Genomic DNA, 14,657 nt, shown 5'->3' on the forward strand with positions numbered 1-14,657 from the left:
AACCTTTGAAAAATCGCCAAAATCCGAGCTCTCTAGGTCAAAATATTAAATAAAACCCAAAACCTCGTATTTATAGAGTACCCCTCAGATTTCAGCCTCCGCAGTCCGCACAAAACCACCGCGGTCCGCGCAAAAGCACCACGGTCCGCACAAAACCACCACGGCCCGCACAAAACCACTGCGGCCGCACTTCATTTTGTGCGGTCCGCACAACACATACCGCGGACGCACTCCTTTTTGTGCGAACTGCGCGGGTGAGTTCCGAGGCCTGCAACCCTTCTGGACCTGCTACAGCTATGATTTTCGGCCTAAAACATCTCTGAACCTACCCGGAACTTCAAACCAATTGTACCAACACATCCCATGACATCGCTCAAACTTGTTCAAAACTTCGGAACGCTCACAACTGTATCAATCGCCAATTTAACATAGGATTCAAGCCTAAGAACTCTAAGAACTCTTAAATTATGCTTTCGATCAAAAGTCTATCAAATCTCACCCGAATGACCTAAAATTTTGTACACATCCCAAATGACACAATGAAGCTACTGCAACTCTCGGAATTCCTTTCCGGCCCCTATATCAAAATCTCGCCTATCAACCGAAAATCGCCAAACTATCAACTTCGTCAATTCAAGCCTAAATCTTCTCTACAACTCTAAAACCCATTCCGATCGCACTCCTAAGTCACAAATCACCTCTCGAAGCTAACCGAACCATCGGAACTCACTTCCTAGCCTTCTAACACATAAGTCAACCTCCTGTTGACTTTTCCAACTTAAGCCTTCTTAAAAGAGACTAAGTGTCTCATTTCTTACCAAATCCTCTCCGAACTCGAACTAATCAACCCGATCACATAAAACACGGATAACGAAGCATAAAGAAGCTAAAATAGGGGAAAACGGAGCGGTAACTCATGAGACGACTGGCTGGGTCGTCACATCCTCCCTAACTTAAACAAACATTCGTCCTCGAACGAGTCAAGAAAACATAATTGAAGCCTCGAATAGGTGAGGATATCTGCTCAGCATATCCCGCTCGATCTCCCAGGTAGCCTCCTCTACGGCCGACCTCCCCACTACACTTTCACCGAAGCTATATCCTTTGACCTCAACTTCCGAACCTGATGACCCAAAATAGCTACTGGCTCCACATCAAAGGTCAAATCATCATCCAACTGAACCGTGTTGGAGTCTAACACATGAGACGGATCCCCAATATACTTACGGAGCATAGAAACATGAAGTACCGGATGCACGCTAGACAAGCTGGGTGGCAAAGCAAGCTCATAAGCCACCTCTCCAATCCTCCGAAGCACCTCAAAAGGCCCAATGAACCGCGGACTCAACTTTCCTTTCTTACCAAATCTCATAACACCCTTCATGGGCGAAACTTTCAGCAAGACCTTCTCACCAACCATGTAGGACACATTTCGAACCTTCCGGTCCGCATAACTCTTCTGTCGCGACTGCGTTGTACGAAGCCTCTCCTAATCACCTTCACCTTCTCTAAGGCATCCTGAACCAAATTTGTCCTCAATAGCCTAGCCTCGTCGGGCTTGAACCAACCAACTGGAGATCTACACCGCCTCCCATACAAAGCCTCATATGGAGCCATCTGAATACTTGACTGGTAGCTGTTGTTGTAGGCAAACTCTACAAGAGGTAGAAATTTATCCCATAAACCTCAAAAATCCATAACACAAGCACGCAACATGTCCTCCAGTATCTGAATAGTACGCTCGGATTGCCCGTCCGTCTGAGGATGAAATGTTATACTTAACTCCACCTGAGTACCCAACTCTCTCTGCACGGCTCTCCAAAACTGCGAAGTAAACTGGGTACCTCTATCTGAGATGATGGAAACTGGAACACCGTGCAGCCGAACAATCTCTCGTATATAGAACTCTGCTAACCGCTCTGAAGAATAGATAGTACAGATAGGAATGAAGTGCGCGGACTTGGTCAGTCGATCCACAATCACCCAAATAGCATCGAACTTCTTCAAAGTCCGTGGAAGTCCAACAACAAAGTCCATAGTGATCCTCTCCCACTTCCACTCAGGAATAACCATCTGCTGAAGTAAGCCACCCGGTCTCTAATGCTCATATTTTACCTGCTGACAATTGAGACACTGAGCTACAAATCCCATAATATATTTCTTCATTATTCTCCACCAATAGTGCTGCCTCAAATCCTGGTACATCTTCGCGACACCCGGATGAATGGAATACCGCGAGCTATGGGCCTCTTCCAGAATCAACTCCCGAAGCCCATCCATATTGGGCACGCAAATCCGGCCTTGCATCCTCAGCACCCCATCATCACCGATGGTCACATCTCTGGCATCATTATGCTGAACTTTGTCCTTAAGGACAAGCAAATGCGGATCATCATACTGACGCTCTCTGATGCGATCATATAAGGAAGACCGAGAAACCACACACGCCAACACCTGACTAGGCTCCGAAACATCCAACCTTACGAACCGATTGGCCAAGGCCTGAACATCAACTGTGATGGGTCTCTCCCCAGCTGGAATATATGTCAAACTTCCCATACTCACTGCCTTTCGGCTCAAAGCATCGGCCACCACATTGGCCTTTACCGGATGGTACAATATAGTGATATCATAATCCTTAAGCAATTCCAACCATCTCCGCTGCCTCAAATTAAGATCTTTTTGCTTGAACAAATGCTGAAGATTGCGATGATCGGTGAATACCTCACAAGATATGTCATACAAGTAATGCCCCTAAATCTTCAATGCATGAACTATGGTAGCCAATGCCAAATCATGAACAGGGTAGTTCTTCTCATGGGACTTCAACTGACGAGAAGCATAAGCAATAACTCTACCATCCTGCATCAATACACAACCAACACCAACTCTCGAAGCATCACAATACACAGTTTATGAACCTGAAGCTGATGGCGAAACCAATACTGGAGTTATGGTCAAAGCTGTCTTAAGCTTCTGAAAGCTCTCATCACACTCGTCCGACCATACAAATGAAACACCCTTCTGAGTCAACTTGGTCAAAGGCGATGCGATAGATGAGAATCCCTAAACAAACCGGCGATACTAGCCTGCCAACCAAAGAAAGCTACGAATCGTTGTGGCTGAGGATGGTCTAGGCCAACTCTGAACCACCTCTATCTTCTTTGGATCCACCTGAATACCCTCGCTGGACACCACGTGCCCCAAGAAAGCCACTGAACCGAGCCAAAACTCACACTTAGAGAATTTTGCATAAAGCTTCTCCTCCCTCAATCTCTACAATACAACTCTCAAAATGCTCTACGTGCTCCTCTTGACTATGCGAGTACACCAGAATGTCATCAATGAATACTATAACGAACGAATCAAGATAAGGCCGAAACACGTTGTTCATCAAATGCATGAATGCTATTGGGGCATTGGTCAGCCCGAAAGACATAACAAGGAACTCATAATGACCATATCTGGTCCTGAAAGCAGCCTTAAGAATATCTGAATCCCTGATCTTCAACTAGTGATAACTCGAACGAAGATCAATTTTGGAGAACTCTCTCGCTCCCTGAAGCTGGTCAAATAAATCATCAATGTGAGGCAAAGGATACATGTTCTTAATTGTTACCTTGTTCAATTGCTTATAATCGATGCACATTCTCATAGTGCCATCCTTCTTTTTCACAAACAGGACCGGCGCACCCCAAGGTGACACACTAGGCCAAATGAACCCCTTATTTAGGAGTCCCTAAAGTTGCTCCTTCAATTCTTTCAATTCTGCTGGTTCCATACGATACGATGGAATAGAAATAGGCTGAGTGTCCAGCACCAGGTCAATACCAAAATCAATATCCCTGTCCGGTGGCATGCCCGGCAGGTTTGCAGGGAATACATCGGGAAAATCACTCACAACTGGAACAGAATCAATGATAGGAGTCTCAGCTCCCACATCCCTTACAAACGCTAAATATCAAAGACAACCCTTCCCAACCATATGCTGGGCCTTCAAGAAAGATATCACTCTACTAGGAACATAATCAGTCACACTACGCCACTCGATCTGCGGTATACCCGGCATAGCCAAGGTGATTGTCTTAGCATGACAGTCTAGAATAGCACAACACGGAGATAGCCAATCCATGCCCAAAATGACATCAAAATCCACCATGCTCAATAGCAATAGATCTACTCGGGTCTCTAGACCCCCAATAGTCACCACACATGACCGGTACACACGGTCTACAATAACAGTATCACCCACCGAGGTAGATATATGAACAGGTAAAGCAAGAAACTCACGAGGCGTACCCAAATAACGAGCAAAGTATGATAACACATAGGAAAAGGTGGAACCGGGATCAAATAATACAGAGGCATCTCTGAGGCAGACTGAAACAATACCTGTAATGACAGCATTTGAAGCAATAGCATCTGTCCTGCCTGGAATAGCATAAAGACAAGCCTGGCCACCGCCTGATCGACCTCCCCCTCTAGGGCGACCCCTGGCTGCCTGACCCCCACCCCTAGCTGGCTGGGCGGGTGGTGAAGTAACTGGAGCAGAAGTCGATGGCTGACCCCTCTGCTGAAGCTGACCATCACAAAGTCGAGGGCACTGCCTCCTCATATGTCCAAACTCTCCGCACTCATAACAGCTACCCTGTGTTGGAGATGGGGACTGAAGGGAACCCCTGGTACCGGAATGACTAGTAGAAGGACCTGGCATAGAAGAACCTTGAGCTGACGGGGCACGAGATGAACTCTGAGTTGGGAGGGCACTAAATGATGACTGGCCCTGCTGAGTACTATGATAACCATGACCCAAATATGCCCCACGATAACCTGGGGGGGCTGACTGAGCAGGCCTGAGAGAACGACCTCTACCATGCTGGAACTGGCCCCTCGAAGGAGCACCACTGTAACTACCAGATCCTCGAGGCCTCTTGGCCTCCCTCTTATCTCGATCCTGACGGCGAACCGTCTCAATCTCGCGAGCGATATCAACCACCTCCTCGAATGTAGCACCCAACACCCTCTCTCGAGTCATAAGAATACGGAGATGATAGTTAAAGCCATCAACAAATCTTCTGATCCTCTCATGATCTATTGGAACCATCCAAACGGCATGACGAGCCAACTTAGAAAACCTCGACTCATACTGTGACACAGTCATATCCCCCTATCGCAACCACTCAAACTGTCTACGCAGCTCCTATCTATGGGACTGTGGTACATACTTCTCCAAGAAGAGAGTGGAGAACTGCTGCCAAGTAAGGGGCATCTCTCCAACCGGCCTACGCCTCCCACCATGTGAAGGCAGCCCTAGTAAACTGAAAGGTGGTAAATGCCACACCACTAGTCTCAAGAATCCCCGCTATACGGAGCATTCGCTGACATTTATCAAGAAAACCCTGGGCATCATCACCCTCAGCACCACTGAATGACGAAGGCTGGAGTCTACCAAACCTCTCAAGACGACGCTGCTCATCCTCTGGCATAACTGGTACTATGAACTCCTGAGCTGGCGCAACGGGCTGGGCTAGAGGTGCCCCCAGCGTCTGAAGTCCCTGCACTACCTGCTCAGGTGTGCAAGCAGCGGGGGTCTGATTGCCTCCCCCGGCCTGTGAAGTAGTTGTTGCTGCAGTGGCTGAAACTGCCTGAGCCAGGCCAGTGCAAACTGATAAGATCTGTGTCAAGGCCTGCTGACGACCCAGAATCACGATGGGCATAGCTGGTGCCTGAACTGGTGCTGCTGGAGCATCCATAGCTGGAGCCTGATCCGGAGCTAGGGCAGCTGGTGGATCTACAGGTGCTGCCCTTGCTGCTCTGCCTCTGTCGCGACCACGACCGCGTCCATGGCCTCTGGTGGTCTCAGTTGGTGGCACTGGTGGTCGTCCACCTCGTTCGGTAACTCACGTCCTCACCATCTGTGAGAGAATGGAATAACAGAAGTTTAGTACTTGGACCAACAAGTTCGCACGACAAGAATTTCAAGAATATGAAGTTTTTCCTAAAGGTTCAGCAGCCTCTCGAGGATAAATACAGACGCCTCCGTACAGATCCGTGAGACTCTACTAAACCTGCTCATGACTCGTGAGACCTATGTAACCTAGGCTCTGATACCAACTTGTCACGACCCAATTCTCGAACACGATCATGATGGTGCCTCTCGTGAAGACAAGGCCAGCCAAACCAAACAGAACACCTCTTTTAAACATTTGAATATCATAAATAGTTCTAAAGCATGATATAATATCCATAATTTGCGGAATTAACGATAACCTCAGTAAGAACCATTCCGACACAGCCCAAATAGGGGTGTCACAAGTCATGAGCAACAAAGAAATCCGGATACAAGTCTATTGAACACTAAATCCGATACAATAGTTCTAAGAATATGAAAATGATAAGATAAGGGAGGCACGGGGCTGCAGACGCCAACAGCTACCTCGTAGTCTCCGAATCACTGCCTAGACTGGGAGGATCAGCACTAAGGGGCGGACTCTGCGATTCCTGAATCTACACACAGGGTGCAGGGAGTAATGTGAGTACTCCGAATCAGTGAGTAATAATTATAAATAATGGTTAAAAGCATGAAAACACGTAAGGCACAAAGCAATTCTATATCAAAGCAGTAAAAATCACGTAAAACAGTAAATCAGTAAGGGAGTCAAGTGAAATCTCTTTAAATCAGGTAAAACAGGTAATTTGGTAGTTAAATAACGAGTAGAAATCTGCCCCTCGGGCACAGTATCAATCATTCAGAACAGTATCAGCTCCTCGGGCTCACTCTCATCACTAGTGCTCATTCTCAGGTCTCGACCCATGTATCTCTCATAATAACAGCAATCAGAATAACTGCTGCGGCGTGCAGCCCGATCCGTACATCGCTGAGGCATGCAGCCCGATCCATATAGATAGTCGATTGCGCTCACTGGGGGTGTGCAGACTCTGGAGGGGCTCATACAGCCCAAGTGCTATATTGCTGCGGCGTGCAACCCGATCAATATAAGTATTGTTACGGCGTGCAGCCCAATCCATAACATATATAATATCCTCACCATTGGGTTCTCAACCCCTCTCAGTCATTAACCTCATAGCCTCTTGGGCACAATAATAGACGATAGGGATCTCAGCCCACAAATTCCTCTCATTTAGGAATAGTATGACAAAATCGGCTCGAATCGTTTAAAACAGAGAGAAACATGATCGAGGATACGATTTTTAACAAGTATAGTGAGGAAAATCAGTCAAAATCCCCGAAGGGTTCAAATAGTTGGCACGAAGCCCAAATATGGCAATTAGCCCCAAATCATGATGATAACAAATAAGTTTCAGTCAAATACGCGGTAAAATCACCAGTCGGGACAGACCAAGTCTCAATCCCCAGTAGTAAAAGACCCCACGCTCATCATCCAGCGCGTGTCTCACTTCAATAAAGCACTACGATGTGCAATCCGGGGTCTCAAACCCTCAGGACATCATTTACAATTATTACTCACCTCGAACCGGCTAATTCTCTAGCTCGCAACGCCTTTGCCCCTCGAATTGGCTTCATGTGCGTCGAATCTATCCAAAATCAAAATGAATACGTCACACTATGCTAAGGGAACAAAGCCCAAGAGAAAACATTCGAAAAATATCAAAAATCCCGAAATTAGCAAAACCCGAGCCCCGAGCCCATGTCTCGGAATCGGGTAAAATTTATATTTTCAGAATCCTCATACCCTCACGAGTCTAACCATACCAAAATTATCCAATTCCGATATCATTTGGTCCTTCAAATCATCATTTTATATTTTTGAAAGGTTTCACAATTTTCTTCCCAAATTCCATCCCAAATCATGAATTCAATGATAGATTCATGTGCTCTAGCAAAATCTGAGTTAGAATCACTTACCCCGATAAATTTCTTGAAAACCCTTCGAAACATCGCCAAAATCCGAGCTCTCTAGGTCAAAATATTAAATAAAACACAAAACCTCGTATTTATAGAGTACCCCTCAGATTTCAGCCTCCGCGGTCCGCACAAAACCATCGTGGCCCGCACAAAAGCACCGCGGTCTGCACAAAACCACTGCGTCCCACACAAAACCACCACGGCCGCACTTTATTTTATGCGGTCCGCACAGCACATACCGCGATCGCACTCCTTTTTGTGCGGACCACGCAGGTGAGTTCCGAGGCCTGCAACCCTTCTGGACCTGCTACAACTATGATTTTCAGCCTAAAACATCTCGGAACCTACCCAGAACTCCCGAAACTTCAAACCAATTGTATCAACACATCCCATGACATCGTTCAAACTTGTTCAAAACTTCGGAACGCTCACAACTGTATCAATCACCAATTTAACATAGGATTCAAGCCTAAGAACTCCAAGAACTCTTAAATTATGCTTTCGATCAAAAGTCTATCAAATCTCACCCGAATGACCTGAAATTTTGTACACATCCCAAATGACACAACGAAGCTACTGCAACTCTCGGAATTCCTTTCCGACCCCTATATCAAAATCTCGCCTATCAACCGGAAATCGCCAAACTATCAACTTCGCCAATTCAAGCCTAAATCTTCTCTACAACTCCAATACCCATTCTGATCGCGCTCCTAAGTCACAAATCACCTCCCGAAACTAACCGAACCATTAGAACACACTTCCGAGCCTTCTAACACATAAGTCAACCTCCAGTTGACTTTTCCAACTTAAGCCTTCTTAAAAGAGACTAAGTGTCTCATTTCTTACCAAATCCTTTCCGAACTAGAACTAATCAACCCGATCACATAAAACACGAATGACGAAGCGTAAAGAAGCTAAAATAGGGGAAAACTGAGTGGTAACTCATGAGACGACTGGCCGGGTCGTCACAGTGTCCTTCCTTCAAGGAATAGGAAAAACAAATATGGTAAGAAACTCAAGACAAACACCTAACAATTCTCCCCTTTGACCTGAATTTTCTGTCAAAATAAACTTGATTCATCTTCTTCACATAACTTTCAATGGGTTGTATCTTTAAATCTCTACCAAAGGTTGACTCAACATGAGCAATACCCCAGTCAAATTTCTCAGCCAAAAATCATGATTACCGCCAAATAGGTTGCGGCAGGAACTAAACCCACCTAGATGAACTTGTCTTGAATTCGCTCTGATACTACTCATTAGGATCGAAATAATCAGGTGTCATGGGGAAGCAAGTAAATTAAAGCAAACCTTGAACGACAATAAAATCAGACAACAACTAAAATATGCCAAAAGAGATACAAATATCTAACGTGGTTTGGTCAATTGATCTTCGTCCACATGTGGAGATGAGCAATCCACTGCATAAAAGAGAGTACAAAATATCGAGAAAACAACCTCACAAAGAGGCACACACAAGTGACTACATAACACTTGTCTCACAAATTCTCCCCCTAAAAAGACTCTCAAACCCCTTGTGGCTACATTGTGGATACTACTAAATGGGAAGGAAGGATCTTTAATTTATGAAAATCCAAAGTTTTTTCTCCAAGAAAAAAAACTAGCCAAAAATGGAAGAATTATATCTTTCTTTTCGTAAAAGATAAAATCAATTACGATAAATATGTTGTCCTTCCTTCAGGAAATAAGAAAATTAATATTATAAGAAAATCTAGACAAACACCTAATAAAAAATCGGAATAAAACGCCAAAGCTAATGCAGGCTGAAATTTTAATTTTGTCACTTCTTTTTGAAAGTTCGTCGTGGAATGGTTTCGACAATCCTCGGGGATACTCTTTCATTTGCTAAAATAACACAACTTGAGCAAAATGCACGACACACGACCTCTATAACGAGATTAATATTCATATGCAAAATGTACTCAAGCTAATATTCTCACGATCAGTGCTTAGAAGCTTCAAATGTATTTTTGTTAAACTGACCTCTCAATGGATTTAACTTATATATATTAACTGTAAGTGAAACTTTACACATTGTAGTATATTATCTACCTTATTTTCAGGTATCTATTCTACATTATGCGAAATTAATAGTAGTAGCTATCTTTTTGGTAACCTGATAATATAAGTTAAGATACACTATTTGAGGCACCGTATACCTTACGATCCGTAGCAGGTGAGAGCTTCTGGAACACACTCTGCCTTCTTTCTCCTCCCAATTATTCTTTAAATTCAACAGCGAGAAAACCCTTCCACCTATATTTGAAGAACCCTAAAGCTTATAAAACTAGCAAATGTTTATCAACAAGTTATCCAAAGATCCTACAGTACTCCATATATATTCTCTACATGTAAGCAACAAAGAAAGTTTCTTGCAACACTGAGCCAACAAACAAATTAGCTAGCTAGGTTTTCTCTTCTTTCTAAAGTTTTTTAATTAGCTTTCATGTGATAGTTTGACAAAGGAAAAAGTGGTGCAAAAAGAAAAGTTTTTATTTTTACCTTTGTTAACAAGTTTCAAGATCTAATCTAGGGTTTTCTTTGAACTTGTCAAATTCTTGAAGTTTTTAGCATAGTTGAAGAAGCAAAAATTAACAAATAAGAAATGGATCAAGAAGAAGTGAAGGAAGAGACTCTACCACCAGGATTTCGATTTCATCCAACTGATGAGGAGCTTATAACTTATTATCGTGTCAACAAGATTTCTGATTCTACTAATTTTACTGCAAGGGCTATTGGCGATGTCGATCTTAACAAAACTGAGCCTTGGGATCTTCCAGGTAGTTGGAACCCTCAAACCTTGGTCGTATAACGTCATTTTCAAGCATTCAGCACATTGATATAAGTAATCCATGTTTGTACACATCAAGAAAGCAAGACTAGGGTTTTTGAAATTGTTTTCATGTTATAATAAAGCTTTGTGTTTAGAAAATTGAACAAGTACTTGGTTTTCTTCATACTATGTCATGCAGTTCCATTATAATTTTTATCATACTTAATAATATTTGTAAAAGTGATCGATGAACTTGAGAAATTGAGCAAGCTCAAGTTTTCTCAACAATCTACCCTTTTGCTGTTTTTTTGTCTTTCTTTCTTTAACCTCCTTTTTCAATACAATCACGATAGCAAGATCTAGTGTTTTGGGATAGGATTCAAAATATATAGAGGTGAAAAAATAAAACAATCTTTATACTATCGGTATAGTTAAAAAAAAATAATTTAATAACATCTTGCTTAATTACCATTTAATTTACTCTAGGATCAATCAATACTTGTTATACCTGCAATTGACTTTTCAATATAACTTTAAGCTTTTCCAAAATCAAAATACATAAAACGTCTACTATTTGGTGCATCGTTAAGTGAATGCAAGCTTCATCATATTGTTATGAAATTAATTTTAAAAAGGGTTCTATTCTTTTGCTTAACTTTTTTTTCTTTTTAAAATCAAAGTTAGAAGAAAAGAGTCATTTCTTGTACCATTGATTTTGATAACATTAAATTTACCCAAGAAAACTTGAAATTTCTAATTTAAAATATTGATTTAGCTAATAATCAATCTGTACAATTATTATGGAAATATATCAGCAAAGGCGAAAATGGGAGAAAAAGAATGGTATTTCTTCAGCCTTAGAGATAGGAAGTATCCAACAGGTGTAAGAACAAATCGAGCAACAAATACTGGATACTGGAAAACTACTGGAAAAGACAAGGAGATATTCAATAGCTCAACTTCAGAATTGGTTGGTATGAAGAAAACATTGGTTTTCTATAGAGGAAGAGCTCCGAGAGGAGAGAAAACCAATTGGGTAATGCATGAATATAGGATCCACTCCAAATCCTCCTATAGAATACATAAGGTACTGCACTGCTTCTTTTCTTCTTCTTTTTTTCCCCTTACAGTTTAATTTTTATATACTGATAAAAGATTATTTGGTCACGTAAAAAATTTTCTTCCGTAATAAATAAGTAATGTAAAAAATAATAACTCTACAATAGGTTAAAATGCATATAGCAAAAAAGGTACCTTTAGAATGTTAGTGTACTTATAAGTTAATTATTTTCTTTTGTTCATTGAACAAATGAATGGTATTTAAATCAAATTTGAAGTGAGAGATAGAAGAAATCCGCAATTTTCAAGATTTTCTTTTTCAAATAAACATGATCGCGTCATCATGTTATTTATGGTATGCGCCCGATATGCCTGAAAATTTTATGCTCTTTTGGTACAATTTTCCCGTAGAAAACTGATTAGATAAAGATTGTACTAAGCTAGATTTGTAATTTCTCTAAATTTATTTGTATTATTGTTTTGTAATTTTGGAAATCTGATGATGAAAGGAGACTTCTTGAATCCCCTTAAATTAAAGCTTTGCCGGATGTAGAATCTCCCTCGTTGACTCTTACATGAAATATATGTCAACGGCAAAAAATATTGGAAAATCTTATAAGTACTTTTCATTAATATTTGGAAAAGAAAATTAAATGATTTAATAAATAATTTAAACAAAATATTTATTTTTTTCACTATACGTAAGTCATAATACATAAAAGATAGAGCTCTTTTATGCATAGTAACACAGTTTAAAGCAACTTTCCAACCAATTCTCGCAACAAAATAACATGATTTTAATTTCTGTGTAAAGAAGTAGGAAATAATACATAAATTAGCCCAAACCAACTAGGATGTGCACCATTTTGTTAATTGATAGTGCAAGGGGAAATGAGGTAGTTGTAGAAAAACGATTCCTTGTTTCCTGGAGTTAGTTTTCCTTCTGTAGCTCTAATTAAACTCTGAAAAAGTTCAATGTTTCTTGTGAATATAAGCAAATATCTTAATTAACGTGCTATATTAAACTTCCATATCTTATCTCATATTTTCTTCATTTTTTCAGTCAATTTAAGATAGGGTAAGGAAAGAGAGGGATGTCGGTAGCAAAGCATAAATAATATGTTGAAAATGAAATACTCCTATACTGATTTCTGCTTCCTATTTCTTTTCTTTCCCTTTAGGGTGAGGGAAGAGAACTATATAATTTATATATAGTACGTACTTGTATATGGATTTAGCTTTTATATATATATATATATATATATATATATATATATATATATATATATATATATATATATATACACGACAACGTACGTTAAAAGATTAATTTAATATAACAAGTTGTTTACCTTATATTTGGATAACTAGTTCTGCCTGCTTATGAACTACTAGCTGCAATTATCTTTTAAATGACCTGATGTTGTTTAAAAAAATTTACACCATCAATATATAGAAAGTAAACTTCTTGTATTGTCATTTTTCCCCTCTTAGCTAAGACTTTTCCAAGGAGATAATCAGGTATATGTGAACAGTGGCGAAGCCACATGCTTACGAGGGTGGTCAACTGACCATTTTTCGTCAAAAAATTACACTGTGTATATAGATAAAATATTACGTTTTAAAGGTATATAACACATATTGAACACCCTTTGTCGGAATTTTTTTTTACTTCTATCAAATTTGAATACTCTTGTGTAAATTCCTAGCTTCGCCACTGTATGTTAATCAAATATATATATATATATATATATATATATATATATATATATATATATATATATATATATATTTAAACCCATGTATGCTTCAATTTTTCAATCTTTATAGCTCTATAACACTCCATTATTTTTTCAGCAAGATGAATGGGTGGTTTGCCGAATATTCCAAAAAAGTGCAGGAGGCAAAAAGTACCATTGTAACAATTCAAGGGCAGTTAATAGGAACCCCTACACTCTAGAGATCAATAATCCAAGTACCATGTCCTCACAAATGATGCAAGTTGATCATGGCTTCCAATTAGCCATGAGAAGATCAGGTTCCAGAAATTCAAGAATTCAACAAGGTTTTTCGTGGCGCTTCGTCGTCTAATATGAGCTTCCCAATCCAATCCCAAATGAACTCCTACAACTTAGGTGGAGGTAGTAGTGATGGAGGAGGAGGAGGAAATTGTTTTACTATTTCAGGCTTGAACTTAAATCTTGGTGGTGGTGGTGCCACCACATCTCAGTCTATTTTAAGGCCAATGCAACCGCCACCGCTGCCACAAGTTATGAACCAGCAAGATATGAGTTCTAATGACGCCGTGCTTATATCAACTGATGAGGCTGGTTATGCTGCAAATACGAATATTAGTGGAAATACTATGAATAAATTCATGGCCATAGAGAATTGTACTGATTTGGAGAACTATTGGGCTCCCTATTGATCTATAAAGATTTCCAGATTGTGTTGCTTAGATCCCTCAAAAATTAATAGTCACACTCAAGTCGGATCTTCTAAAAAATGCATGTTTGGAAGATCCGACATGGGATTTGACAGGGATCCTAACAACATAGCTCCAAATAGAAGAACGTCTAAGCAGACAAGTTCTATCTTAAATTAAGTACTAGCTAGTTTGGCGTTATATATACATGGATCTATTTACTTCTAAAGTTATTACTTAGCACGTGTATCGGTTTATTTTTAGTTCTAGAGAAGCCACTTAAGGTTTGAAAGAGTGACATTATTTTGTGGCTTTCTTGCTTCTTCTTAGTTTGAGTAGAAAGGAAACGATGGAAATGGAAAGGATAGCTTACTCTGAGCAAAAAACCACCTATCCCTCCTTCAATTCCATTTCCTTCTAAATACTTCATCTAAACATCAATAAGGTATTTGCTAGGAAATGAATTTACCATCTGCGTTTTCAAGAAACAT

The 14,657-nt window shown here is 40.6% G+C and overlaps 1 pseudogene; it reads left to right on the top strand.

Moving 5' to 3' along the window:
* Window positions 1–10,189: 10,189 nt before the first annotated feature.
* LOC104214441 (NAC domain-containing protein 20-like) lies at window positions 10,190–14,571 on the top strand (annotated as a pseudogene).
* The last annotated feature ends 86 nt before the right edge of the window (window positions 14,572–14,657 follow it).

This window comes from Nicotiana sylvestris, chromosome 8 (genome assembly GCF_000393655.2).
Source record: "Nicotiana sylvestris chromosome 8, ASM39365v2, whole genome shotgun sequence".
NCBI classification, from domain to species: domain Eukaryota; kingdom Viridiplantae; phylum Streptophyta; class Magnoliopsida; order Solanales; family Solanaceae; genus Nicotiana; species Nicotiana sylvestris.